This window comes from Camelus bactrianus, chromosome 29 (assembly GCF_048773025.1).
Source record: "Camelus bactrianus isolate YW-2024 breed Bactrian camel chromosome 29, ASM4877302v1, whole genome shotgun sequence".
NCBI classification, from domain to species: Eukaryota; Metazoa; Chordata; class Mammalia; order Artiodactyla; family Camelidae; genus Camelus; species Camelus bactrianus.
Genome location: NC_133567.1, coordinates 5764664 through 5790783, shown reverse-complemented (window position 1 = coordinate 5790783; position 26120 = coordinate 5764664). Strand labels below are relative to the sequence as shown.

General features: G+C 42.6%; 1 long non-coding RNA gene across 1 annotated transcript; it reads left to right on the top strand.

Annotated features, from left to right (window-relative positions):
* The first annotated feature begins 319 nt into the window (after positions 1 to 319).
* Positions 320 to 25915, top strand: LOC123613049 (uncharacterized). Its single transcript, XR_006720388.2, has 4 exons — positions 320 to 449; positions 6972 to 7038; positions 7807 to 7982; positions 20876 to 25915. It is a non-coding gene; the product is annotated as an uncharacterized LOC123613049 (long non-coding RNA).
* The last annotated feature ends 205 nt before the right edge of the window (positions 25916 to 26120 follow it).

Here is a 26120-nt window from a genome sequence, read left to right as displayed (position 1 = left end):
ATGGACAGGGCTGGGCTCAGAAACCAGATGTATTTTCCAAAGAAGTCGCTGTTATTCTAGAGGACAGAATGTCTGACACATGACAAAAGGCAGGAATTTTCTTGTTTATATTAGTTGTTAAATGTGGAACAAATCAACAATATGTCTCTTCTTAAAAATACTCTGGCAGGCTGCAGCTCTTCTCTGTTTACAAATCTTTGCTCACATAATTACAGGATTGCTTTCCTTAAATATCTTACTCTGGAGTTAGCTAGCTTGTCGCTCCCACAGCACAGCCCACAATCCTGTGTGCGCTTGTGGAAATTTTCACAACTACAGCGCTAATGGCAAACAAATGTGCCTTCTCATTTCTGCTCTCACCTAATAGGGCTCAAGAACAGGAATGGCTGGATGTAGCAAGTTTGTGATGCTCGCATAAACATTTTGAAGTTTGAGACAACAGAAGAGAGGTAAGTAGGCTCATGATTCCATACGTTTAACTTAACAAACATTTATTGAGTCTTAGCCATGTACCTTGGACTGTGCCAGACAACAGAGCTACAACACAGAGGTGAACAAAACAGACGTGAACATGACTTACAGTGACAGGCTTTTCTTCTTTTGGGGTTTTTGATTGCTTTGCTTAAGTCTAATTTATAAAGAACTTTATCAGTTTAGCTTTGGCTTCCTTGCAGTGCCAAATATAACCTTGTAAACCTTTGATCAGTCCTCAGTGAGGTCTGTGGCGGACCTCTCTCTTGCAGCCTAAAAACTTGAAAGTACCATGCATGCTCTAATCTGTCAGGTAGCAAGTACACAGGGCTTCAGAAAAGGACAAAAGTGACCGTTTTATTTTCCCCCAAATCTATTCCAGTAACCAACAATGTCCCATTCATTGATGCCAACCTTCATCTGCATTGAATGGAGAATCCGTTCTAAGCTAAGAAGGAATCTTGGTGGGAAGGTTTGATTTATTATACACTGCCAGGAATCTGTAATTCCAAAATATGTTCGGTAGGTCTTGGCTGATTCATGCATTCTTAAGTCCTGAAATTTCTTCCAAGAGATCTCTCTCTATCATGGTAGTAAGCTGTTTTCTTCCATGTAATGTCCTTCTAAAGGTCATCTGCAGTCAGGCCCATCAGCAAATATTTGACTGGCTCGGTATAAAGTATTATCAGGCAAATTGTTCCTTAACTTTAATCCAGAAATTCCCATTTTGCTATATCATCTAAAAAAAAAAGTTCAGCCTCCCTTCCCTCTACCCCCAGCCCTCCAGAAAATCCACGCAAGACCCACTCGCTAACAGACAGGGCTCTAGGGCTGAGCGTCCCAGAAACCTCCCATTCCTCCTGTCTCCCTCTCAGCTGATCATGATGCCTGGAAATCCACTATCAAAGGTCACTCTTTGGTGTTTTATTTCTTTTAACGTCTTCAGGTGAGTTCCATGTGACTCTAGGAAGCATAGTCCCCCTTCATTCCTTTTTCATTTATTCAGAAAATATTAGGAGGAACATCTTTATATACCAAGCACTGTACTGCCTTTGTGGTGTTCACAGTGATATAAGCATCCATGTGCCGGAATAACCTATAATGGAAAAGAATCTGAAAAAGAACAGATAGATATGGATAACCGAATCACTTTGCTGTCCACCTGAAACTAACACAACGTTGTAAATCAACTATACCTCAATTTACAAAATAAGGATTGATGTGTCCACAAAGCTCATCTTGCTACATGACAGCCCAAACCATCATAGTGTCAGGGCAGGTGCCCCTTGAGTCAACGATCCCACCCAGCATCAAGCTTTAGTAATAATCTCAAGGGTGCAGGTCACTGTGAGTTACAGGCAAAGCAGAGAGAGGTCTGCCACCCTCACAGGGCTCGCTGGGGTCTTTCCTGCCATAGTAGGCATCCTCTGGCCGCATTAACATCTGACATCCCTAAGCTACGAAAGTGGTTTGCATCCGTAAGACGGAGGAGGGCCGTCTCAGGCATGAAGATTTTCCATCTTGTGCTCAGAGAGTTCCATAGCTTCCGTGAGGGATTCCAGAGTTCCAGGGGTGCCACGCCCCATACATCCTCAGATTCCAGATTCGTGTACCACAGGCAGTCCCACACAAATGATACGTCCTAAAGAACATTCAGCTTGTTCATCAAGTGTGCCTTTAGCACATTTACACGAAGATTGCAAGGCGGTCCCGTAGGAGGAGGATGGATTGCAAACTTACTGCTTCATCTGTTAACTTCCCAACACCCAGTGTGAGATGGGCTCAGAATGGGAGGCAGGGTTACCAACCCTCCCAAGTTCGCCCCAACAAGGGTCCTCCTGCCCGGTACCCTCACGCCAATAGGAGACCCAGACTGAGCTGGGTTCAGAAGCAAAGGGAAGGTTTATTCTTTGATCAGAGAATGCAGAGGTGCCAGCTCAGCTCTAGAGCACCCCGCTCTCCCCACCAGGCTGTGGGCGGGGCTGCTCGGGGGCGGGGGTTCTCACAGGGCATGCGCAGCTGTGCCGCTGGCGCTCCAGCTCCCCTGCCCCGCGCAGCCCCCCTGCATCAGCCCACTACCGCCACCTTGGATGGAGGTGTCGCCCCGCCATGTCCCACCAGGAACTCTGGTCTGTAGGGCCGGGGCAAGGCCTCTCCATGCAGCACCTTGTGAGCAAGTGAAACTAGAGTAAGCACGGAGGAGAAAAGAAAAGGTTAGATTTTATTCTATTACCCAGATTCTATTTTCATTCCCCGGGAATTGTTAAGGGGCTCTGCGGTGGCGATGGGAGGCCGCCAGAGGGCTGTAGGGTGAAGCTGATGACTTTTGTCCAGCATTGGCCTTGACAAATAAATCTGATCATAGTGTTACTTGCATGGGAGTTGAGAGAGAAGAACCAAGGTACCCTTACATTTCAGGAGGATGTTGCTAAACATTTTCCAACACCAGACTCCCCAGATGTCCTGCATCCCCATCCGTATCTCAGAGCGGACACTCCTTCCACCACCGCTGCTGCTGGTATCCGCCCTTGTGCACGGGCGCAGGCCTGGCGCTGAGCATTTACACATAAGGGCTCATTGACTTCCCGCAGCCCTGCGTGGTGGATACCGCTAATCCCACACTGTGCGCATCTGAGGCTTGGAGAAGTTACACACACCCACGTCCTGAGCAGCCGGACCGAATGGAAGTCTAGATCCCAATCACCACCCACCCCAAGAAGGGGGTGGCTCAGATGCTTCGGGGTCTCTTAACTCTCCTGAGTTTCCAAGAAGCTTCAGGAGAGAACACTCCCCAGAGAGCAAGCTCCCATTGTAGACCATTCTCGGGGGGGGGGGGCACCCTACACACCAACCAGTCTGCTTTCTTAGGGAGAACGCAGGGTACAGAGTTCTGTAGAGCGGGGCGCCTGTGTGGGCCCAGACTGGGAGCTGCGGAGAAGGATCTTAGAGAAGCGTATGTTGGTCTATGCCAATCAGGAAACTTTACTAATCTCTAAAAGATCTGCAGAAATTTTTCATAACTTTCCCTATTCAGGAATCTTCTAAACTGTAAATTTATCAAAAGATATCAGTGTTTGAGGGAACAGACATCCTGGGTGACACCTAGCAGCTCTGAGTGTCTTCTGAAGGTGCATTTTTGTCCTCTGGTGGACACAAAATGTTATGATGGCCCCTGCTGTGCTGTGCTCATGAGCAAAAATAGAAGCCCCTCTGTATCTTTTCCCAGGGTTAGTGGTGTTTCAGGTCATCTCCTTGAATTCAGAACCCTAGATACTGAATAAACTCACGTTACACTGCCAAAGCCCTCTGGCATTGCTCTTAAGTTTTAAAGAACAGTATAACTAAGGATTTTTTTTTTTTTTTTTGGCGCTAAAAGGTAATACTTTTCCAGGATTAATAAGCCAAAAAAAGATTTTAATCATATCAATTTCATAATTGAATTTGGGTATTTTTTTCTTCTCCTGCTGTAATGGAGACAATTTTTGGAAAGAAATTGGATGTATGCAACCAAGACAAAGAACATTTTGAGGCAACACACATCTGTGGCTACTGAGTGCCTGTTTTGCATTACATTTAAATTGCCTGAAGAGCATTTGGCAAATGGAAAATTTTAAGTTGGTTTAAGCTTTTCCATGGACAATTTAGGTTTTGTACTGTTATTGTTATATCTGTGCTTTTGCATTCAAATCTTTTCAACCAGCATGGAAAAGAGAAAAACATTGTGTTAAAGGCTTTTTAATGACATAGTAACTCGTCTTGACAAACAGTGGATCTGTTCCATTATCTTATCTGCCAAAAAAGAAATATCTTCCAGGAGAATAATATGTGCTTAATCATGAAAGGCTTCAGCTTTGAAAGCTTCAAATGATAGAATCAGCCACAGAAATAAGTGCTCCGCATCCCCAAATTAGCTGTGTTCTTCTGATTATCTTGCAGGAACATCTGTGGTAACAATACTTTCTGGAAACCACTGCTGATGGGCTCAAATAGCTTTACTAAGTTGGCCTGGTTTGTCATGGAAAGAAAAAAATCAGTGACTTAAAAAAGCATGGGGCCGCCCCTCCCCCTGCCCACTGCCCTTTGACCTTCAGCCCCACCAGAGGCCTCTCTGAGCCCTGGCTCCGGAACACAGCAGCCCTCTGACCCCGGTGCCTCTCCATGGAGGTACCTGTAATCCCACGTGCAGCGAGGCCAGTCAACTCCAGTGAAGCCACTGTTGCTTGAGAATGGCAGCATTCCAACCAAAAGGCAATTTATAAATTAGAAAATGTACCCACTGAGGGTGGATGTACTGTTCTGCTTCCAGATAGTTCTCCACAGAGCTGCGCTCACCTCCCAGGCCAGGCTGCTTTGCAGGTGAGAACTCAGGTTCAAGGATTCCAAAGCCCGGCTCACCTGTGCAGGCCCAGGTCAGGGCAGCACAAATACACGGCACCCTGGCAATCTCTGACTGTGAGCAGGAAGTCCTATGACGCGACCTCATTAAGAAACAGGGCCTGTTCCCCCTCCGCACCTGTGGGGTTTTGCGCTACAGGTTGTGCATTGATTAAAACAACATTATTATAACGACCCTGGAAGAGACAGGCTCCCCTTAGCCCCGCGGCAGGGCTGGTGTGCTCGTGGAGGGTGGTTTGCTTATGTGGAGGGGGGCAGAGGAGAATCTGCCAAGTGGAATATGGAAATATCAAAGGTTCGGATTCAAATGCGTTCTTGGTTGTCAGAATGCTGACAGAAGCCGCATTTCTGAGCGACGCTGAACTTAGAGGAGCCAAGAGAAGACAGTGCTGAGAAGTTTCCATGCCACTGCTTAGACCTTTCCATTTGACCCTGCTGCACCCCTCCACACGGGGAGAAGCCGTGTTGTCCAGCAGGACTAGGAAGAAGCACGTATCCTTCCAGAACCACCGGGTGGTTCATTACTCATGGTCCATGTCGGCCCCGAGAGACAGAAAAAGCCGTCCTTTATCTTGGGTGAGCCGGTATCAGTGTGGAGACAGTATCAGGGAACTGGTTTTCACAGTTGTTGTTCCATATGAAACGTGTAGAAATAGAAATAGAAAACCCTGAACAACGAATATCACCTGAAAATAAAATTTCATATACTCTCCCTCCTCCCAAAAATAATAACAATACCACAATCAAAATACAGCCAAACACTACCCATGGGAAGGCTGCAGTGTTCCCATGCATGCCCCACTGGTAAGAGCAGCTGTGGATAATTTTACAGAAAAGAAGAACTTTAATATAAAATCATTCTGCTAGTATATCGGGTTTTTAAATAACAAACAAAAGTTAGGTTTTGAGTATGCTTGTATGTGTTGAAAATAAGTCCACTTCACTCAGAAATCACTTACTAGTGTGTTGTGCATGGTGAAGAGTTTCATGATGGTGACGGCGGTGACGGTGTTGTGAACAGCTGTGGCAGCAGATCACAGCCTGGTTTTATTTGGTCTCTGTGACAATCCAGATGCAGAAAGATTCCACCCAAACTTGAGGGGGGAAAATGTATGGCCATTCAAAATGAACCGAAAGACACTTTTTGGAAAGGATATTAATAATAATGCAAATGCTTTTTCTATCTGAATTTCCAAAAGCAGAATAAAAATGAAACTCACTAGAGGGCATTGGTGGAAAATTTAGATGTTAAAAAGTCTGACTTAATTGACGGGAAAGCAAAGACTGCTGAAGTGAATACGACTTGAGTTGGGGTTTATCATAATTAAGAGCGAGCTAGCAGCCCTCATGATTTTGGAGGAAACTGTGTCATTCTCTGCACTCGAGCAGGGCTCTCGTGGACAGCCGCCAGTGCCTGAGCCTCTCCGCACGTGGGCATTTTAAGCAGCTCTTCACTGTGGTGCTACAAGGCTCGATCACGTCTACCCCAGTCTGGCTGTGTTTTTCTTGGTTGGCATAGAAGCTGATCACAGAGTCCTAAAATCACTAGTTAAGGGTCAATTTGCTATGAATGCTAAAATTATCTGGACTAACCATATTGTGCCCCAGTTATTTCGATAATTGGAATTGGATGAATTATGTGTTGACATAAACAACTGTGCTACCGTTACCCTGAAAATAGCTGACCTCAGAAGCCATGTTCGGAGACACGCACGTTCTCATCCCGCAGATCACACTAGAGAGCCAAGAACATTATGGAGCTGTAGCTCATCGACTCCAAGGTTCTGGGTGATTCAGCTCTCTTCTGCTCCAGCTTCCCAACTTTCAGCAGTAAAATCAATGAAATAAATTCCCTAGAGAATTTTTTCGGATTGAAGCAATGGAACTAGTTCCCTGCTAACTGAACTGACTTAGAAAGATGCCTTAGGGCTGAATGAATCACTGCTCCCTGTTTTTCTATTACTCCCCAGGCCTGAAAGAGGGGACTGTGTTAAGGTCTTGTTAAAATTTCCCATGTGTATTTACCTCCACCCCTGGGTAAGTGGCAGAAGAATGAGAGAACTCACCCCAAAACAAATGCTTACTGCTACTCACAATGTCCCTAGGCAAGCTGGGCCAGCAGAGCACGTCACGGTCATCTGGAGAAGGCCAAGGACGAACAAGAAATAAAAGGTAAGATGCCAGCAGCTCCTCTTTCCTTGGCCCAGAAGGAATTTTTAGGCAACAACGTCATAAATTCTTCTCCCACTGCTATTTAGTTTTGTTGTCCATGATAAGCTAAGCCAACTGTGGGCACAGGGTGAGGTCTGGTTTATTCTCTTGGTTACGTTACACTCACACAGAGAAGCCATCAGAGTTGAAAGCGACGTTCCGCCATTGCTCCAGAAGCCATAGAAAAAGTGAACCTTGGAATGTGTGAATCAGAAAAAGCGTATCTTCAGAGGAGCGAAATCCAATAGCATCTTGCCTCCACAGGACAGGCAGGCAGTCACACGGCATCTAGACCCAGCGCAGAGGGAGAGTGGAGGCACACCCTAAACTCACGCGGTGCGGTTGAACTCCATGGCCCGTCCTGTGTCACTGGATAGGCTTTCAAGGAAAGAATGAGTTAAGCCTGAAGACTGGTGCCCCAAAGTATTATACCTTTTTAAAAAAATTTTTATATATATATATACACATACATAATTTCATCTTCTATTTCGTCTTACCATTGTTAATGTGTAGTTTAGATAAAATTCAACATACAAATTGGATAAGCCAGCTGTCTTTCATTCTCCCTTAATTATGCTAGGCTTAGGCAATGTGAAAGAGGGTCAGGGAATTTCTCTTCAGCGTCGAGTAACTACACAGTTAAACAGAGTGGAGAGGCGGCCGTCTAATCTGGTTTAATAACCCCTCTAAGAACTGCCTGTTACAGGGAGGCTCTGTTACTGTTCTCAGGGAAATGCCTGAAGTTTACCAGGGGCAAGGAGCACAGTAATGAGGGGGCTTTCTCCCGAGACTGCTCACTCACTGCGACCGAGGAGCACGGTGACCGAGGGGCGCCATCGGGACGTCTAACCGTGTGCCGGGTGTTCCTTCCTGGATATCCCACTGGACCTACACACCCGACGTCTGTAAGTCTGAACTCACCCCCCTTGTAAGCCTACTGCCCACCCTGTCTTGCCTCTCTTTGGCGATGGCATCAACACCACTGAACCACTTGCCGGAGTCCGAACCCTTGGCGTCATCCTAGAACCCTCCCCCACTCTGTTACTGACGAATTAGGGTATCCAGTCCTGGAAACTGCAGTCCGAGTAGCTCTCAAGTACGTGCTGTTCTAACAGACTCACAAACAGAGAACAAACTTATGACTACCAGAGGGTAAAAGGCAGGAGTGGGGAAGGGATAAATTGGGAATTCGAAATTTGCACCCCTTGGGGAGTGACGGAAATGTTAGCTCTCTTGACTGTGGTGGTGGTTTCGTGGGTGTGTACAGCAATCAAAATTCACCAACTGGGACACCTGGAATATGTGTAGTTTACTGTAGAGGAATCACCACAATAAAGGCATTAGGAAATAAGTCATTCTCTCCTCTCCCCAGTGCCCCTCCCCTCGTTCTGACATCCGCAACATTCCTCTAATTCACCCTTCACCCTGCCCCTGTCAGTCCCTGGCAACGTATAAATATGATCATTATTCTATTCAGTTTTTGGTTTGTCCTCTTCACAGATGGGACTAAAATGTATACTCCTTACCCTTGTGCAGTGTTTCTGGGAATATAAATTGGTGCAGCCACTGTGGAGAACAGTATAGACGTTCCTCAAAGAATTTAAAATAGAATTCTGTATGATCCAGCAATTCCACACCTGGGTATACACCCCAAAGAATTAAAAGACGGATCTTGAAGAGATATTCATAGCAGCACTATTCACAATAGCCAAGATATGGAAGCAAGTGTATGGAAGCAGGTGAATGGCTAAGCACACGTGGTACATTCATAGAATGGAATATCACTCAGCCTTAAACATGAAGGAGATTGCAACACACGCTGTAACATGGATGAACCTTGAGGACACGATGCTAAAAGGGAAGTCACAAAAGGGAAAAATAATTCATGATTCCACTGACATGAAGTGTTTAGAGCAGCCTAAATCAGCATTCTGAGAGGCAGAATGGTGGTTGCCAGGAGTTGGAGGAAGGACAAATGGGGCGTTATTGTCTAGTGGATCCAGAGTTTCAGTTTTGCAAGATGAAAAGTGTTCTGGAAATGGGTGGTAGTGATGGATGCACAACATTATGAATGCATTTAATACCCCTGGACCATATACTTAAATGTGGTCCAGATGTTAAATCTTTTGCTATGTGTATTTTACCATAACAACACAGCAAAAAGGTTTTAAAAGTGTGTATTCCTTTGTATCTCTTACAAGGTCTTTCATGATCTGGCCCCTACATTCCTAACCAGCCTCATTTCACCCCAGGCCCCTGACCAACTACTGTCTGACTTCTAGCAGTGCCAAAGTAATTGCGGTTCCCCGGACGTGGGAGCCGTGTTCTCTCTTGTCATGTCCACTGACAACGTTCTATTTTTCTTTCACGTCTTGCCCAAATGCTGCATCTCTGTGAAGTCCTTCCTGTCTTCTGCAGGCGCCTGTCACGTCCCCTTACATTTAACACACATCTCCCATCCCGGGCTCTTGTAACATCCAGCCCCTCCTGAGGCTAATTCCTTATCTGTGGGAGCTATGTCTTTTCTTCTAAGAATCTGTGACACAGGCGTTCAGTAAGTAATATTTGAGAAGCAGGTAGATGAACATGTGCTTTGATATGTTCAGATCACACTGGCACTCTTTGTGTCATTTACTCCTCCCCAGGGGTGGCAGCTATTTCTGATTAAGGAGTTAACTGGAGCCAATTTGGGTTTTTTTTGGAGGGTGTCCCAACTTCATTGAGGAATAATGGACAAATATATATGTCTATATTTAAGTGTACAATGTGATGATTTGATATATACTGTGAAGTGGTTACCAAGATCAAGATTATTAGCACATCCATCACCTCACATGGGTAACTCTGTGTGTGTATGTGTGTGTCTGTGTGTGGTAAGAAGCCTTAAGATCTGCTCTCAGCAACTTTCAAGTATACAATGTTGTAATATTCATGGTAGTCACCACGCTGTACATTAGATCCTCAGAATTTATTGTTACAATGAAAGTTTGTACACTTTGATCTACATCTCCGCATACCCACTCTTCCCCCAACCCTCTGGCAACCAGCATTCTTTTCTCTGTTTCTATAAAACTGGCTTTAAAAAAAAAAAGATTTCACATATATATGATACCATACAGTTTTTGTCTTTTCCTTCTTTTTTTGTCTAATTCCATTTAGCATAATGCCTTCAAGGTCCATCCATGTTGTTGTGGGTGGAAATATCTTCTTTTTTTTAAGGCTGAATAATATTCCATTGTGTGTGTGTGTGTGCTTTTGTGACATTTTCCAAAAGAAAACATATAAATGGCCAAGTGAAAAGCTGCCCAACATCACTAACCTTCAAAGAAATGCAAATCAAAACCACAAGGAGCTATCACCTCATGCCTGATAAAATGGCTATTATCAAAAAGACGAGATCACAAGTGTTCATGAGGACTGTGGAAAAATGACTATAAGTATGCATACATAGATGCAGACATCACATTTTCTTTATCCATTCATCCACTGAATGGCATTTAGGTTTTCATATGTTGGCTATTACGAATAATTTTGCTAGGAATATGAGTGTAAAATATCTCTTCAAAATCCTTCTTTCAGTTCTTTTAGGAATGCACCTAGCTCCGGGATTGCTGGATCACCTGGTAACTCTATGTTTAATGTTTTGAGGAGCCGCCACACCGTTTTCCATAATGGCTGTACCAGTTTCTATCCCTGTGACCAGTGTAGAAGCCTTCCCGTTTCTCCACATCCTCACCAACATTTGTGATCTCTTGTCTTCTTGGTAGTAGCCGTCCTAGCAAGTGTGAGGTGGTATCTCCTTGAGGTTTTGATCTGCATTTCTCTGATGATTCGTGCTGTTGAGCACCTTTTCATGGATCTTCCATATCTTCTTTGGAAAAATGTCTACTTAGGTCCTTTACCCACTTAAAAAGTGGATTATTTGCTTTTTCTATTCAGTTGTATGAGTTTTTAAAATATATTTTGGATATTAATCATTTATCAGATGTATGATTTACAAATATCTTTTCTCATTTGGTGGGTTGCCTTTTCAATTTTATGGGTTTTTTTTTTCCCCTTTATCGTGCCAGAGCTCTTTGGTTTGATATAATCTCACTTGTTTATTTTAGCTTTTATTGCCTGTGTTTTTGTGTCTTACTCAAGAAATAATTGCTGAGACCAATGTCAAAAGGCTTTTCTCTATGTTTTCTGCTAGGAGTTTTCATGCTTCAGGTCTTAGATGTAAGTCTTTAATCTATTTCAAGTTAATAGTTGTTAAGTGTGAGATCGGGGTCCAGTTTTATTCTTTTTCATGTACCTCTCTAGTTTTCCCAACATCATTTATTGAAGAGACTATCCTTTCCCTATTGTATGTTTTTGGCACCTTTGTAAAAAAAAACTTAGTTGACTATATATACATATATATATTCAGTCTCTATTCTGTTCCCTTGCTCGATTTATCTGTTTTTATGCCATTGCCACACTGTTTTGATGACTATAGCTTTATAGTGTAGCTTGAAATCAGGGAGAACGATGCCTCCTGCTTTGTTCTTTCTCAGGATTTCTGTGGCTGTTTGAGGTCATCTGTGATTCCATTTAAAGTGAAGGATGGTTTTATTTCTACTTATATTTAAAATGCCATTGGATTTTGCTAGGAGTTGCCTTGAACTTGTAGATTGCTTCGGGTAGTATGAGCAATTTCACAGTATTAATTCTTCCAACCCAAGAACATGGGATATCTTTCCATTTATTTGCCTCTTCTTCACCTTCTTCCATCAGTGTGGTATAGTTCTCATTGTACAGGTCTTTCATCTCCTTCGTTAAATTTTTTTTCTAAATATTTTCATTGCTTTTGATATTATTGTACATGGAGTTGCTTTTTCTATTTCTCTTTTGGATGGTTTCTTATTAGTATATAGAAATGCCACTGGGTTTTGTATGTTGGTTTTGTATCCTAAAACTTTGCTGAATTCATTTGGAGCCAATTTGTTAGTAAGTCTCATCCTGGTAAGTATAGTTTTGTGGCAAAGAGCAAAAATGCAGAAGCTCCACAAGCCTGAAGCACCCCCTGTCTAATTTTATGGTCTCAGTCAAGTTACAAAATCCTGAAACTCATAGATTCTTCATATGTCAAGTAGTCGTGATAATAATAGTAACTATCTCAGAAGCTATTGTGAAAATTTAGTGAGGAAGTGCACACTTGGCCCCGTGACTGCAGCGCGGTGAGTCTCGACATGCGTTAGCTATTTCTACCCTTTGCTTCACAACCCCACCACCACTGAAAGTGTTCCTGATCGCAGAGGTCAGAAGGAAGAGACACGTAGTTAACTTATGCGCCCATAATCACAGTGCCTTGGCGTCTCGTGTTCTCATACGTACGTGCCTGTTAGAGTGTCAGCAGTGTTCCCAACCTGCCCTGAGCAACAGTCTCATTTCATTCACTGTGCGTGAATCTCCTACATGGAGAGGGGGGGGGGAGAAAACAAGAGTGGTAAGAAGTGGTAGAAAGTAGAGAAGCCCATAGCACAGAGGGGAGGGGGAAAGTTAACTGCCAGCCTTCTTTTTATATATATATATATTTTTTTTTAATTGAAGTATAGTCAGTTTACAATGTTGTGTCAATTTCTGGTGTGCAGCACAGTGCTTCAGTCATATAGGAACATGCATATATTCATTTTCATATTCTCTTTCACCATAAGTTTACTACAAGATATTGAATATAGTTCCCTGTGCTATAGAGTATAAACTTGTTGTTTGTCTATTTTTTATGTATTAGTACCTGCAAATCTCGAACTCCCAATTTATCCCTTCCCACCCCCTTCCCCCGCTGGTAACCATAAGTTTGTTTTCTATGTCTGCGAGAATTGCCAGTCTTCTTAATCTGCCTTTTAATAGAAAAGGTTCAGTCAAGTAAATTACGTATTTACCTTCCAGCTAAAAGGCATCTCTCTGCACGCAGTCCCCACTGTCTGAACAGGTAAATGTGCTCAGCTGGCAGAACCCCAGACTGGCCCCCCGGGATCCAGACTGCACAGGTCTACCGATTCTCTTCTTATTTAGCTCACATCTTTTCCCCACCCTCAGCATTTATTACAGCTATCTTTAGCACCTCTAGCAGTTGTAGGAAAAGCATTTACCATCTCTTTGTTGAAGCAGCAAAATGCAACATGAAAAATTAAGCCATTTCTTTCTTTAAAATGTGCATTAAGATAGTATGCAATTAGAAACTTCATTACCACAGCTTTTGGAAGTACTCACCAAACATACATTAAGAATTTGTTTGAACTTTAAGAGCAACTTTTCATTTTTCATGGTCAGTATAAACGTTTCCATGACACGTGTGGAGCCACATAATGGTCTCCAAGAAGGTAGCGGAGGAAGTGACAGTAACGCTTGATGTAGTTCTCATTTAGCTGATGGGTTTCCATTCAACATGCTATTCAAGTGAGAAGAGGTGGTTCAGAGGGCCAGTAACGGGCCACCGAGCTTTCCACCTATGTGTCAGGGGGTCCAGCATCTCTGTTAGAAAGGTCTGACCATGTGGCAAGTTTTCGGTAGTGCAAAGATGTAATTCCGCTCAGGTTCCCTGTAGAACAGCCCATTCGCCAAATGACCACTTAGAGGAAAGAGCACTAGATTCGGAGTTATAAGACCTGAATTCTAGTCTCAACAACCACCACTTTATTTCCATCTCATTTAACTCCCCAGGGGCCTCAATTTCTGCCTCTGTCAAAAGAACACATATTAAAGCCACCTAAGCATTGCAGAAGCCCTATTAACGGCACAAAAGTGAGGCGCTTTGAAAGTGCTGTGGAAAGTGTTAACAGCTGGACAGATTTGGGGTCCTGTAATCCCAGAGCAAGATGACACTGATCTGCTCCGCCAGCCACTAGGTCTTTGAGTTCCAGGGCTGTGTCTCACGTGCTGTACCAGCCAGGGTTCCTGAACGCAGACGCGGAACCCACGGTAGCTGCTTATACGAAGAGAACTGAATAAGGAGTGTCCATGGCTCGTGGAGTTGTTGGGGGAGGGACTGAAGACACAGACTCCAGGCTGAGGTTCCAGGAATCACTCCCAGTACAGCACTGCCAGCGTGGGCCACCAAGGTGACTGCTGCCTCCCCTGCAAACCAGGAGACCCTGGAGCAGATCTGTGCACAGGCACCCCTGCCACATCCACACCCGTGACCCTGATGCTTCACATTCTGTTTCTCTGCTCACTGGGATGCCTTTTCAGGGTCCTGAGTAATTAGTCCAATTAGTCCAGTGTCTAATTGATGGGGAAAAAAAATCATTACCCTCTCAAGACAGTCTGGGAAATGTAGTTTTTAGTTTTTAGCATTTAGGAGGGAGCTGGGGTGTGTACTGCCCCAGACAAGAGTCAGATTCTATCACACGTGTCTGTGAAATCCCTGGCACATCAATGGGGATTCTTGGACTGAATTCAATATAATTAAAGAAAACGTTATAAAAGCAATCAGGCAACTAGTAATTGGATACCTACGATGTGCAAAAGATATTCTACCCAAGTGAGAAAATCTGAGTTACTAGAACAACAGTCCAGTACAGAACTGTGTGTACTTTCTGGCACTCCATGTTGCTTTGTGTTTCTAAGTCTTTGGATAAGCTCTTCCCTCTGCCTGGGGTGGCCTCGCCCTCTTCTCCATCCAGCTGACTCCAGGGATGAATTTGTTTGGTCCTTTAAGGCATTATCCAAGCTTCACTTCTTTGGGAAACTTTCTGTGTCAGTTAGGATACTTCTGACTGCATGTAATGGAATAACTTGAAGTGGCTTCAATAATAAGGGTTTATTATCTCATATAACAACAACAACAAGACAGATTCCAAGCTTGCAATTCGGCAACACTACGATGTCCATGAGGACATCTGCTCTTCAGTCCTCGTCCTATTAGAGCTCATTCTCGGCCTGTCCTTTCATGAGCACATCACGGGTGTCACAGCTCAGACATGTTGTCACATAATTGTGATCAAAGCCAGAAAAGAGGTCCCTCCTTGCAAGGCTCCTTCTATAGGAGAAAAGCCCGTCCAGAGTCCCATCTCTGGAATTACTTTTACATCCCCCTTCCCAGAGCTGTGTCACGCGGCCACACCTAAGCCCGTCATTGAGCAGGGCACAGAAGTGCAGTGATGGGCAGTGACTGGCTTAGACTTGTGGACATTCACTTCCTGGCCCCACCAGGGAGGAGGAGAGGGAACACCATCACCAAATCAGGGCTCTTCCAGGAAGGAGGAAGGAGGGGGAGGAGGTCGCCCAGTGCGTGAGCGACACCTTCTCACTCACAGCCATCACACCGTCCTGAGCTGTGTGAGGTGCCCCACCTCAGCGCTCTCACTGCAGCTCATAATTAGCGCAATTGCCGTGCTTATCGCACTGTCAACTCACTCATCGGTTCTGCCTCCCCCTGAGCTCCTCCAGGGCAGGGGCTATTTATTATTCATCTCCATCTCTAGACTTAGCTCAGTGTCTAGCCCTGGAATGTGTCCAGTAAACGTTGAACTCAAATAAGTCAGATTACATAGGTCATAGTGCTATCCATGTAAATGGATATTAGCCATTCAAAAGAATTATTATTTTATTATCTAACTAGATCACACTTAGACAGATCATCTAAAATGTTTTTGCACAATTAAACGTATTTATTTCAAAACGCCAGCAAAGCAACTGGTGAGATGGACATAAACAAGCAAACAGAACTACTTCGCTTATCTGGTTCCTGTGAGGTAGCTAATCCGTGCAGTTAATCACTTCATTTTCAGTCCTTTCATTCATATCATGTCTACGTAAACAAGAACGTGTCCGGTAACTCGACAAAATGAAAATAATTTTGAATTACGTTCAAAAACATGTAAATAGTTACACTAAATTTGTGTCCTACGATGAGAAGCAACACGAAAGGGAGAACATTTTGCGATCATTTACTCAGCGCATTTTGGTCTCATACTTGCAGCCAAAATGAAAGAGTAGGGACTCCGTCTGAAACACCCAATAAACAAACATAGATATGTATTTATGTTTTATAAATGTATACATCCTCATTAAAGATCAGCCCTTTAATTGTCCTAGCTTACTGCCTTGAAAGACTTCCCAGGCAGTGGTGCAGGCTGGGGGGAACCCAGGGGGAACCCAGAGGACTTGCTGGATTGAGGAGATGAGGCTGGAAGTCCAGGGAGACCAAAGCAGCTGGTGTTCACAAAACAATGAGAGATCAGTAAAGGGTCCCTCTTAAATATTCAACTGAGTCCAGATCAGAACATGCTAAAAAGGAACCTCTCAGGGGCTGAGAAAAGAACCACCCACAAGATCAGAGCTGGTGGTGTCCAGCAGTGGCCCTGGGCCAGGACAAGTGCCTATTTCCACCAGCCAGACTGGAAAATCTCATAATCCATGGGGCTTTCAGTCAAGTACCCAGGGGAGTCAGACCTCAGTAGCGGGGAAGAACTGTTCCTAGCACAGCTTGAATTCTGCCTGACAGTCATTAAAATCAAGACCTGAAAGGATCCAACTGTTTCCAAGTAATTTAACTGTGTCCCAGGAAAAAAAAAAAAAATCTTCAAGAATATTTATAAGAATAGAAGAAAACCAATACCCAAGAAGGTAAAATTTGCAATGTCATCCATTGAATCAAAAATTACCTACAGATTCAAGGCAATCCCTATCAAAATTCCAATGGCATTTTTTTTCACAAGAGTAGAACCAATAATCCAAAATGTGTATAGATCCTTTGTGGACCCCAAATAAAGCAATCATGAGCAAAAAACCAAAGCTGGAGATGTCACACTCTCTGATTTCAAACTATATTACAAAGCTATAGTAGTAAAACAATATGATATTGGCATAAAAACAGACACACAGACTAATGGAACAGAGCAGAGAGCCTAGAAATAAACGGACCATGCATATATGGTCAATTAATTCACAGTGAAGGAGCCAAGAACATAAATGAGGAAATTCTTCAATAAATGGTGTTGGGAAAACTGGACCCCCTATCTCACACTCAGCACAAAAAACCAACTCAAAATGGATTAAGACTTGAACAAAAGACCTGAAACCATACAACTCCTAGAAGAAAACATAGGGGGTAAACTCCTAGACATCAGTTTGGCAATGACTTTTCGGATTTGACATCAAAAGCAAAGGCAACAGAAGTAAAAAATAAAATGAGATGACACCAAACTGAAGAGCTTCTGGACAGCAAAGGACGCCATCAACAAAATGAAAAGACAGCCGACGGAATGGGGGAAGTACTTGCAAATCACACATCTGATGAAGTATTAACATCCAAAATGTGTGAAGAACTCACACAAACCGACAGAAGAAGAAATCCAATTAAGAAATGGGCAGAGAAGCTGAACAGACATTTTTCCAAAGAAGATACACAGATGCCAACAGACACATGAACAGATGCTCAACATCAGTAATCATCAGGGAAACGCAAATCAAAGCTGCCGTGATATATCCCCTCACACCTGTCAAAACAGCTATTATCAAAGAGACAACAAATAGCAAGTATTGGCAAGGGCGTGAAGAATAAGGAAACCCTGGTGCACTGTTGGTGAGAATGTAGATTGCTGCAACAAGTGTGCAGAGCAGTATGCAGTTTCCTCAAAAAAAATACAAATAGAACTACCAAGTGGTCTAGTAATTCCACTGCTGGGTATTTATCACTCAAAGATATCTGCACCCCTATGTTCCCTGCAGCAGTATTTATGATTGCCAAGATAAGGGAACAAACTGAGTGTTGATCGACAGATGAATGGGTAAAGAAAATGTGGTGTAAATATACAATGAAATATTTTTCAGGCATAAGAAAGAAGGAATTTCTGCCATTTTCAACAATATGGGTGGACCGCAAAGGCATTATACTAAGTGAAAAACCAGATGGAGAACGACAAATACCATATGATCTCACTTATATGTGGCATCTAAAAAAAAAGCCAGAGGAGAGAGGTGTCAGGTTGGGGGTGGAGTGTAATGGGTGAGATTGGTCAAAAACAAATTTCCAGTTATAAGATAAGTCAGTCCTGGGGGTGTGATGTACAGCATGGTGACTAAAGTTACAAACATTGTAGTGTGTATTTGAGAACTGCTAAGAGTACTCTCTTAAAAATGAAAGATCTTAAACATCTTAAAAATTCTCATCACAGGAAATAAAAATCGTAACCATGTGGGGTAATTGATACTAACAAAACTTGGGGTAATCATTTTGTAATATGTACAGATATCAAATCATTATGTTGTACACCTTGGACTAATACAATGTTATACATCAATTTAATCTCAGTAAAACTGGAGGAAAACAAAGGATGTGAGCAAGAATTCTGCAGAGCACATGCTTTAAAATACTGAAGGAACAAACTGTAACTCTCCAGTTCTATTTCTTTCAATTCTCTTTCAAAAATGAAATCAAAATAAAGACATATCCGATATACAAAAGCTGAAATAAACACTGTCAGCAGACTCACACTGTAAGAAATATTAAAGGAAATCCTTTAGGCAGAACACAGAGCATAGAGATGGAATTCTGGAGCCACAGAAAGGATGGGTGCGCATAGAAAACATACAAGATTTTCCTGCTACTTAAATCTCTTTTCAGAATAAATGGACTAAACAAAAATACTAGAAATGTAGTGTGGGGCTTATAACATGGAAAAGTGGGAAGTCGGATAAACGAGCACAAAAGCTGGGAGAGGAGAGATGACAGTACACTGTCATAAAGCGCGTCTGCCCTGTGGAGGGTGACCAGCTGTTTCAGTTTACCTAGGACAGAGGGCTTTCCTACGACACCAGATTTTCGGTGCTGAACGAAGACAGTTCCAGGAAGACCGAGCTCATGAACCACCCTCTTGCATCAGGCGGTGTTACGTCCCAGAAAGGCAGACTGCCGGAGCCAGGCTGGCCTTGGCCTGTCCGCTTGACCTCTCTGTGTTTCGGTTTACTCATCTCTAGTACCGGGAACTACCGTGCCTTCTCATCACTGTTCCTGCAAGAATTTAATGACATGAGGCATGTAGAGTGTTTGGCACCTCCTAGGCATTAATAGATGTTAGCTATTTTTATGATATAATTTGCTTTGGGGAAAAAATTGAGGTTCTATCCTAGAGAATGAATAAGAGGAAAGATGAGCAGGAACCAGAGAGACAGCTTAGTTGGCTAGTACGGTAGCTAGACCAGAGATGATAAGGACCAGGACTAGAGAGGGACACTGGTATGGAGGCAAAGAAAGACTCAAGACAAAGTAGAATCCACAGTGTTCAGTGGTCCGTCCTTTCAATAAATGCTCGCTGAGCACCTGCTGTGTTCCGGGCACTGAGGACACACACCCAGATCCAGAGAATTCTGTCTGCAGTTATGTGGCGCTTAGAACTTATCCTGTGCTTCAGTTTTCACCCAGAAATTCAAATATTTGTTAGTTTATAGACTCAGCCAATGAGTAGCTTTTCTCCTCTGTGTATTAAATTAAAAAAAAAACTGTAAAGAGAAAGAAACATTTAGGGTCAAAAATATGAAAACATTTTTAGACCTAGTCAGAATGACCCCTACGAACCATGAAGTCATAGCAATTTTTCTCTTCCCTTATATGATAAAAATTATTGTAGATTTTAGTTATTCGTAAAAGCATGTGATGGTAATACTTGGTACTACCTGTGAAGACTTGTTTTCTACATCAGGAGAAACTGTCATTAAATATGGGAGATTTTTGATTCATAGCTTTCAATCTGTATTTTGTTAGATTTGAGGACATTGACACTGCAATCCTTTCCTATTGTTCTGATATTTCAGAGAATTTGTGTAGGTGCCATGAACACAAATTTGGCTCACAGAGCCCTTCCTGGCTGAATTAAGGTTAAAATTAATATCCCTCCTGTGTACGATACTGCTTTTGTCATTTTGACAAATGGCTGATGATTCAAGAAACGTAGAGATGAACCCTCCATGATAAAAAAAAAAAAGATCAGATTTTATGTGTGTTTTTAGCCTATGTGGGGTTTTTATTCTGTTTTTTAATATATTTTTTAAAGTCCAAGAGATCTGTCTACTTATTTTTAAATCTTATTGTTGTAATACATTTATTTTTTGTTTCTTATGGGTGACATCTAAAAACTTAATAGATGACTAAAATTGCTTAATATTGTCAAATAATGCTGAAGGAGTGCTCACTTACACTCTTTGACTTCTTGAGGTAAATAAACATTATCTGAAGTATCATGGACAAAACTTCTGGTCCTTTGCTGCAGAAGAGGAAGGAAGTGGTAAGGAAAGCACAGAGTGGGGCTTTATTTTAAAACACACAGCCTTTATATTTAAAAGTACGCACACAAAGTATTGCATTTTTTATCAAACGTCCTAGCTTTGCGATGACCTTAATTCATATATGGACGTGCTAGATGACCAGATCTTCACAGGAAGGAAGGAGATAGAAGAGCAGGTCTTAGACTGAACATAAACGGACAATTCAGTCATCATATTCATGTTCAGTGAGTCTCCAGCTCCCTGAGTCATTGGGTTTTCTGCTTTTAGGAATAGAGATGAAAATATGGCAGAGTTCCTACTGTCCCAGGGAAACACAGCCCACCACCTCCAGAGCCACTGATGAAACGTTGAAATCATCACACAGAAGCAGGAGCCCTCGCAGTATTTTTTTTTTTTTTAAATATCTTAGTTGAATTATCTTACTTTATTCCAAATCAGGAAAAGGACGGGTTAAGGCTGATCTAAGACCAGAGGTCCCTGTCGCTGTCTTTTCAGATCATCACTGGTCCTCCGTGCAGCACTAACACGTTTGTCCCCCCTTCTGCAGCGCCGGATTCCCACACACGCAGAGCAGAATCATTGCTCTCGGCGAACACGTGGGACAAGGTCTGTGCTCACAGACGTGTGTGTCGTGAAGCCGGAAGTCAAGGCCGCTCGATACACTCCGTTTGGGACCAAGGCACCCAGAGGAGCAGCAGCCCCTCTCATTTCTTCTGTCTCCCAGTTCTCTTCACCGGCCAAGAATCGCTTCTCACGACTTAGAGGTGAGGAGTGATGGCGAAGAAGCCTTGCTGTGCTTTAAGATCCAGGCAAAGATGCTCCTCCGGGAAGGAAGGCAGCCTCCCTCGCCAGCGGCAGAGGCCAAGCCCGTGTGACGGCGTCCTCACGGCCACTGAGCAGAGGCTCTGCCCCCGCCCCTGCAGTGCGGTGTGTGGGTGTTTGTGTCCCCCAGACTCTAATGTGGAGGCCCTAACCCTTGCTGTGATGGCGTCAGGAGGGGGGCCTTTGGGAGGCAAACAGGGCACGTGAATGGAGCCCTCATGAACAAGGTTAGCGCCTCATCAGAGGGGCCAGGAGGGCTTCCCTCCCCTCTGCCGCGTGGGGCGCAAGAAGACACCGCCCACTTGCAAATGGGGCCGCCCCCCGTCCCCCACCGGGCACTCGGCCTTCCAGCATCTTGACCTCAGACCTCTCAGCCTGCGGAGCTGGGAGCAACACACGTCTGTTGTTGAAGGCCTCCCCCCCCCAAGTCTACAGTAGGCACCCCGAACTAAGACACGTGGGCAAAACCTCCGATTCTTTCTCCTCAGAAAAGAATCCAGTTTGAAATCTTGCAATGCCTTTATGTCTATCAAGCTTGAGCTTCTAAAATCTTAGAGCCAAGAATTATTTATTTTCCTTGAGTTCATCTGGAGATGTGGAAGAGGCAAGAGGCAAGGAGACGTGAAAAGCTCTATTTGCCCGTCCTGAGACTTTTAATGTATCTTTCTTTAAGGCTCAAACCCAGCTTTAATTCTTTAAGAATTTTAAATCCCTTTTTTCCTACTGAATATATCCAAAGCTCTAAGCCAAAAAAGCCCTTTAGAATTCACAAGGTCTAAGATTATGAAAACACATTGAAAACACATTAATGCATCAAACGTCGGTGGAGGATGAGTCCATATTCTGTGTTAGTTTAGTGCCATCAAGTGGACGTGTGGGAGAAGCATCATTCCTGGATGTTTTCATTACAGTCTGACCTGTAGACACTTCAGCCCCCTCTTATGCCTGGAGGCATTTGCTGAGAATGGAGTAAATTAGGGAAAATCTTGACTTTCAGTTTCACATTCCATATGGTTATAATAAAAGAAATTGGCCCACATTTTCTGCAAAATTTGGTAAAACAGATTGTCATTGTCAACAAATTTTGTGAGGAATTTTTCTGTCTCTAGCACTTACTGTAAAAAAAAACAATATATGACTATCAGAGTTCAGAAAAGTCTAAATATTCATGATTCTAAAAATTAAGTACTTACATCGTTTTTAAAATATTTTTGTGGCACTAGGAAATTGTGACTTGCCCCCCAAAAAGGCTGAATAGATATCATATTCTTCTTTCTTTTTTTGCATAAATAAATGTATAATTTAACAAGTTATCATAAAATAGTTATGTAACCACTACCGAAGTTATGAAATAGAACATTTTCTGGACCCCAAAAAGCTCCTAATTGCCCCTTCCCTTTGGTTTATAATTCAGCATCAAATTGAGCATCCCTAAATACAATATTTAGTTTTGCCTAGATAAAATCACAGAGTATGAGGGGGGTGTGTGTGAGCGAGTGAGTGAGACCGGCTTCTTCCACTTAACCACAGATTTTCAAGATTCATCTACTTTGAATGGTATGTGATGAGCTCATTTCTGTTGCACTGTAATATTCCACGGCATGGATTATTTAGCCGTTCTCCTGTGGATGGAGACCTGGGTGCGTCCAGTTTGAGGACGTGATGACTAATTCTGCTTTGAACACGTTTGCACCTGCCTTTTGGTTCCTCCTGGCAAACGAGTCCGCAGTCGTGTGGGAAGGGGGTGACTGTAAGAGCAGAGCTGCTCTGCCTCGGCGGTGCGTGGCTTCAGTTTCACTAACTAAATACCAGCAGGTTTCTAGAGACGCTGTGTAGATTTACACCTCCACCAGCAAGGTGAGAACTCCTGGGCGTCCAGACCGTAACCAGAGTTGTTGCTGTTAGGTCCCTTTTTCATGTGTTGTAAACACTCTGCGCTGAGGTCGTGCTGTTTCATCTGGGTTTCAGTCACCATTTCCGATTATCAGCGTGGTTAAGAATATTTTCATGTGCTTCATGGCCATTGTGACTTCTCTTTTTGGAAGAGCCTGTTCCAGCTTTTTGCCTCCTTTTCAGTGGGCGATCTGTGTCACACTGGGTTTTGGGGAGCTTCACACAGTCCAGACGTGACCTTTGTCCTTTGTGCGTGAGTAGACACCTTCTCCTCTGTGCTTTGCCTCTTCACTCTCCTCCTAAGGCGGCTTGATGAGTAAAATTTCTTAATTTTACTGTAGTCTTTTTTTTTTTTTAGTGATTTGTGTTTCGTATTTTGTTTTTAAAATTCCAAAGTAGTGTCTTACTGGTTCTGTTGCCTTGAGCACTTGGTTAGGTTGGTGTCTGTTGAGTCCCACTGAAATGGATGCTTTTGGGGAAGATTACTTGAGACTTGGCCTGATTCTTAAACTTTTCCCACCAAGTGAGCGCCCAGCAGCGGCTCTGGTCTGTAACATTTGTTACTATGGTGTTTGCCTAATATGATTCTCAATTTCCCACCTTTGTTTTAAACTTGCTAGTTGGAGTTCTGCTGTGAAGAAGAGCTGTCTCTTCTCTTTGACTGATTGACTGACTGATTCAATTGTTTATTTATATCAAAGCTCATTTTGCTGTATGTTCTGTTTGTTAGAAGTGGGTTACTAGAATCAACCCTCAAGAGGAGGAGATTACACAATGGCATAAACACCAAGGCATAGTGTCATTAGGACCATCTTAGAGCTGCCAAATGTGCCAGATATTCATAAATAAAGTACCCATTTATTTACATTTAACATACTTAATGCCATCTGAAATGATAATTTTAAAAATATCTATATTAGTTAATACTCAGTATGGTCCTCTGTAGCGTGTGGTTATGCTAAACAAGATGTATAAACTCTTTGAGCCTGTTTCCTACTTTATTAGCTCACTGGGTGGATTAAAAGAGACAGTGCATGCCAGGTACCTACTAGTGCCAGGTACATAGTAGGTGTTTAATAAATGCTAAGTATAATGTTATAACTGAACTACCTCCTGATTTTCTGTTCTCACTAAACCTGTCTGCATTTCTACCCATTTGAAAAGTTTGCATTTAATATACTTACAGAGAAGTGTATAAAATAATTTTAAATCCATAAAAATATGATGTTTCAAACTGTGACACTGAATGATATTCCTATAGGTCAGGTGGCCATATAAATTATTGTACAAACTGAGGCACCTGAGAGCAAAAGGAAGCACTGTTACACTGATACGATAAAGAACACTTTTCAATCACAGGCTGCAAATATTTTCCTCTGTTTGGAATAGGCAACAGAAAGAAAAAAAAAAAAGATGACATGTGGGTGGTGATTTTAAGGAACTATATCCTTACTCTGGTATAATAAATCTACATACAGATGAAACGATGTTTGAGAGATTTGTAAATAAGTCTGTTACATAAACATACTCACCATGGCTACCTTATAACCCTATTTGTAGTATGAGAATGCACAGTGTTTTCTTTGCTCTTTTAAGTATCCTTTAAAGATTTAATGCTATTTTTGGGTGAACCAGATGTATTGCTCTCTTCACTCTTCTGCCTAACTCTTTCACTTAGAAGAAAAATAAATGCCCAGACACAGGGCGCCAAGTCTTACAGGCTTTTAAAAAACTTCATTGCTGTTAAAAAGAAAGTATTCAGATAAACTATTCCAAAATCAATGTGGACTTCATAAATGTCGTTTAACACTTAATGGGCTTAAAGCTCACTGCCCTATTCAGTCACATACCCTGTCCATTGACTAGCACGTACACTTATTTCCCAGCCAGTTCATCTTGAAGGGCCCACGAGGTTTTATCATTCAAAATTACATGTTCTATGAGTCTTTTACCGGGATTGTTTCTTTATGAAAGTTTAGATGCTGGCTGAAAATTCCTCTGAGAGTTTTTCAAGATACAATAGTGCAGCCTCATTCTCTGGGATTTTGATTGTGTTACAGCAGACGCAAAACAGTTTTTTAATATTTTTTCCCAACACAAAGTTGATGGATGGCTAGATAGGTAGGTATTCACTGTAGACGGTACTGATGTACAGAAAGAGAAAATTTTAAATATTCATAATCCCACCAGCAAGGATAACCACTTCTAACACTTACCCTTACATGTATTTTTCTATGTATGTAAGAGTATTTTGTTAGAAAGGATCGTGTCTAAGACTGTTTTACAGACCGCCATTTCTACTCAGCAAGATGTCGCAGGTGGTGCCATCATCTGGTGCCAGTAAATATTCATCTACTAAACCTGTTGCTACTAACTAAAGAACGTGTCATAATTGTCGCTTGGTTTCAGCTCCAACATGTAAAAAGCTTAGAAGTCATCACTCCCATTCTTATCCAAAGAGCTTTATTGAGATATAGTTCATATACCAAATCATCTGTTTAAAATGCACAATTCAACAGTTTTTAGTATATGTACAGTTATGGGCAACCAACACCACAGTCAATTTTAGAATATTTTCATCACTCAAGAAGAAACCCCATGAGTGATGGACATGTTAGCTATCTTGACTGTGGTGGTGGTTCCATTAGTGTATATATACATCTATCAAAATTCATCAACTTGTACATCTGAAAAAAAATACTTTGTATCAAGTAATAAACATAAGCATTAAGTAGTTTAAAAAAAAACCCTCAGTCTTCAAGAAGTGTATTTATAATAATTTAGATTAAAAAATAAAACTTTTCCCTATGCTTCTGCCACCAAAAAAAGAAAGAAACCCCCTAAGCTTTAGCTGTCACAGCACCAGCTCCTTAGGCTCCACCCCCACCGCTCCTACCACCACCACCACCACCACCACCACCACCACCAGCCACAGGCAACCACTAGCCTACTTTCTGTCTCCACAGATTTTCCTGTTCTGGACAATTCACATAAATGGAGTCACATAATATGTGATCTTCTGTGAGGAACTTCTTTCAGTTTTCAATATTCATTCATATTGTACCACGTATCCATAT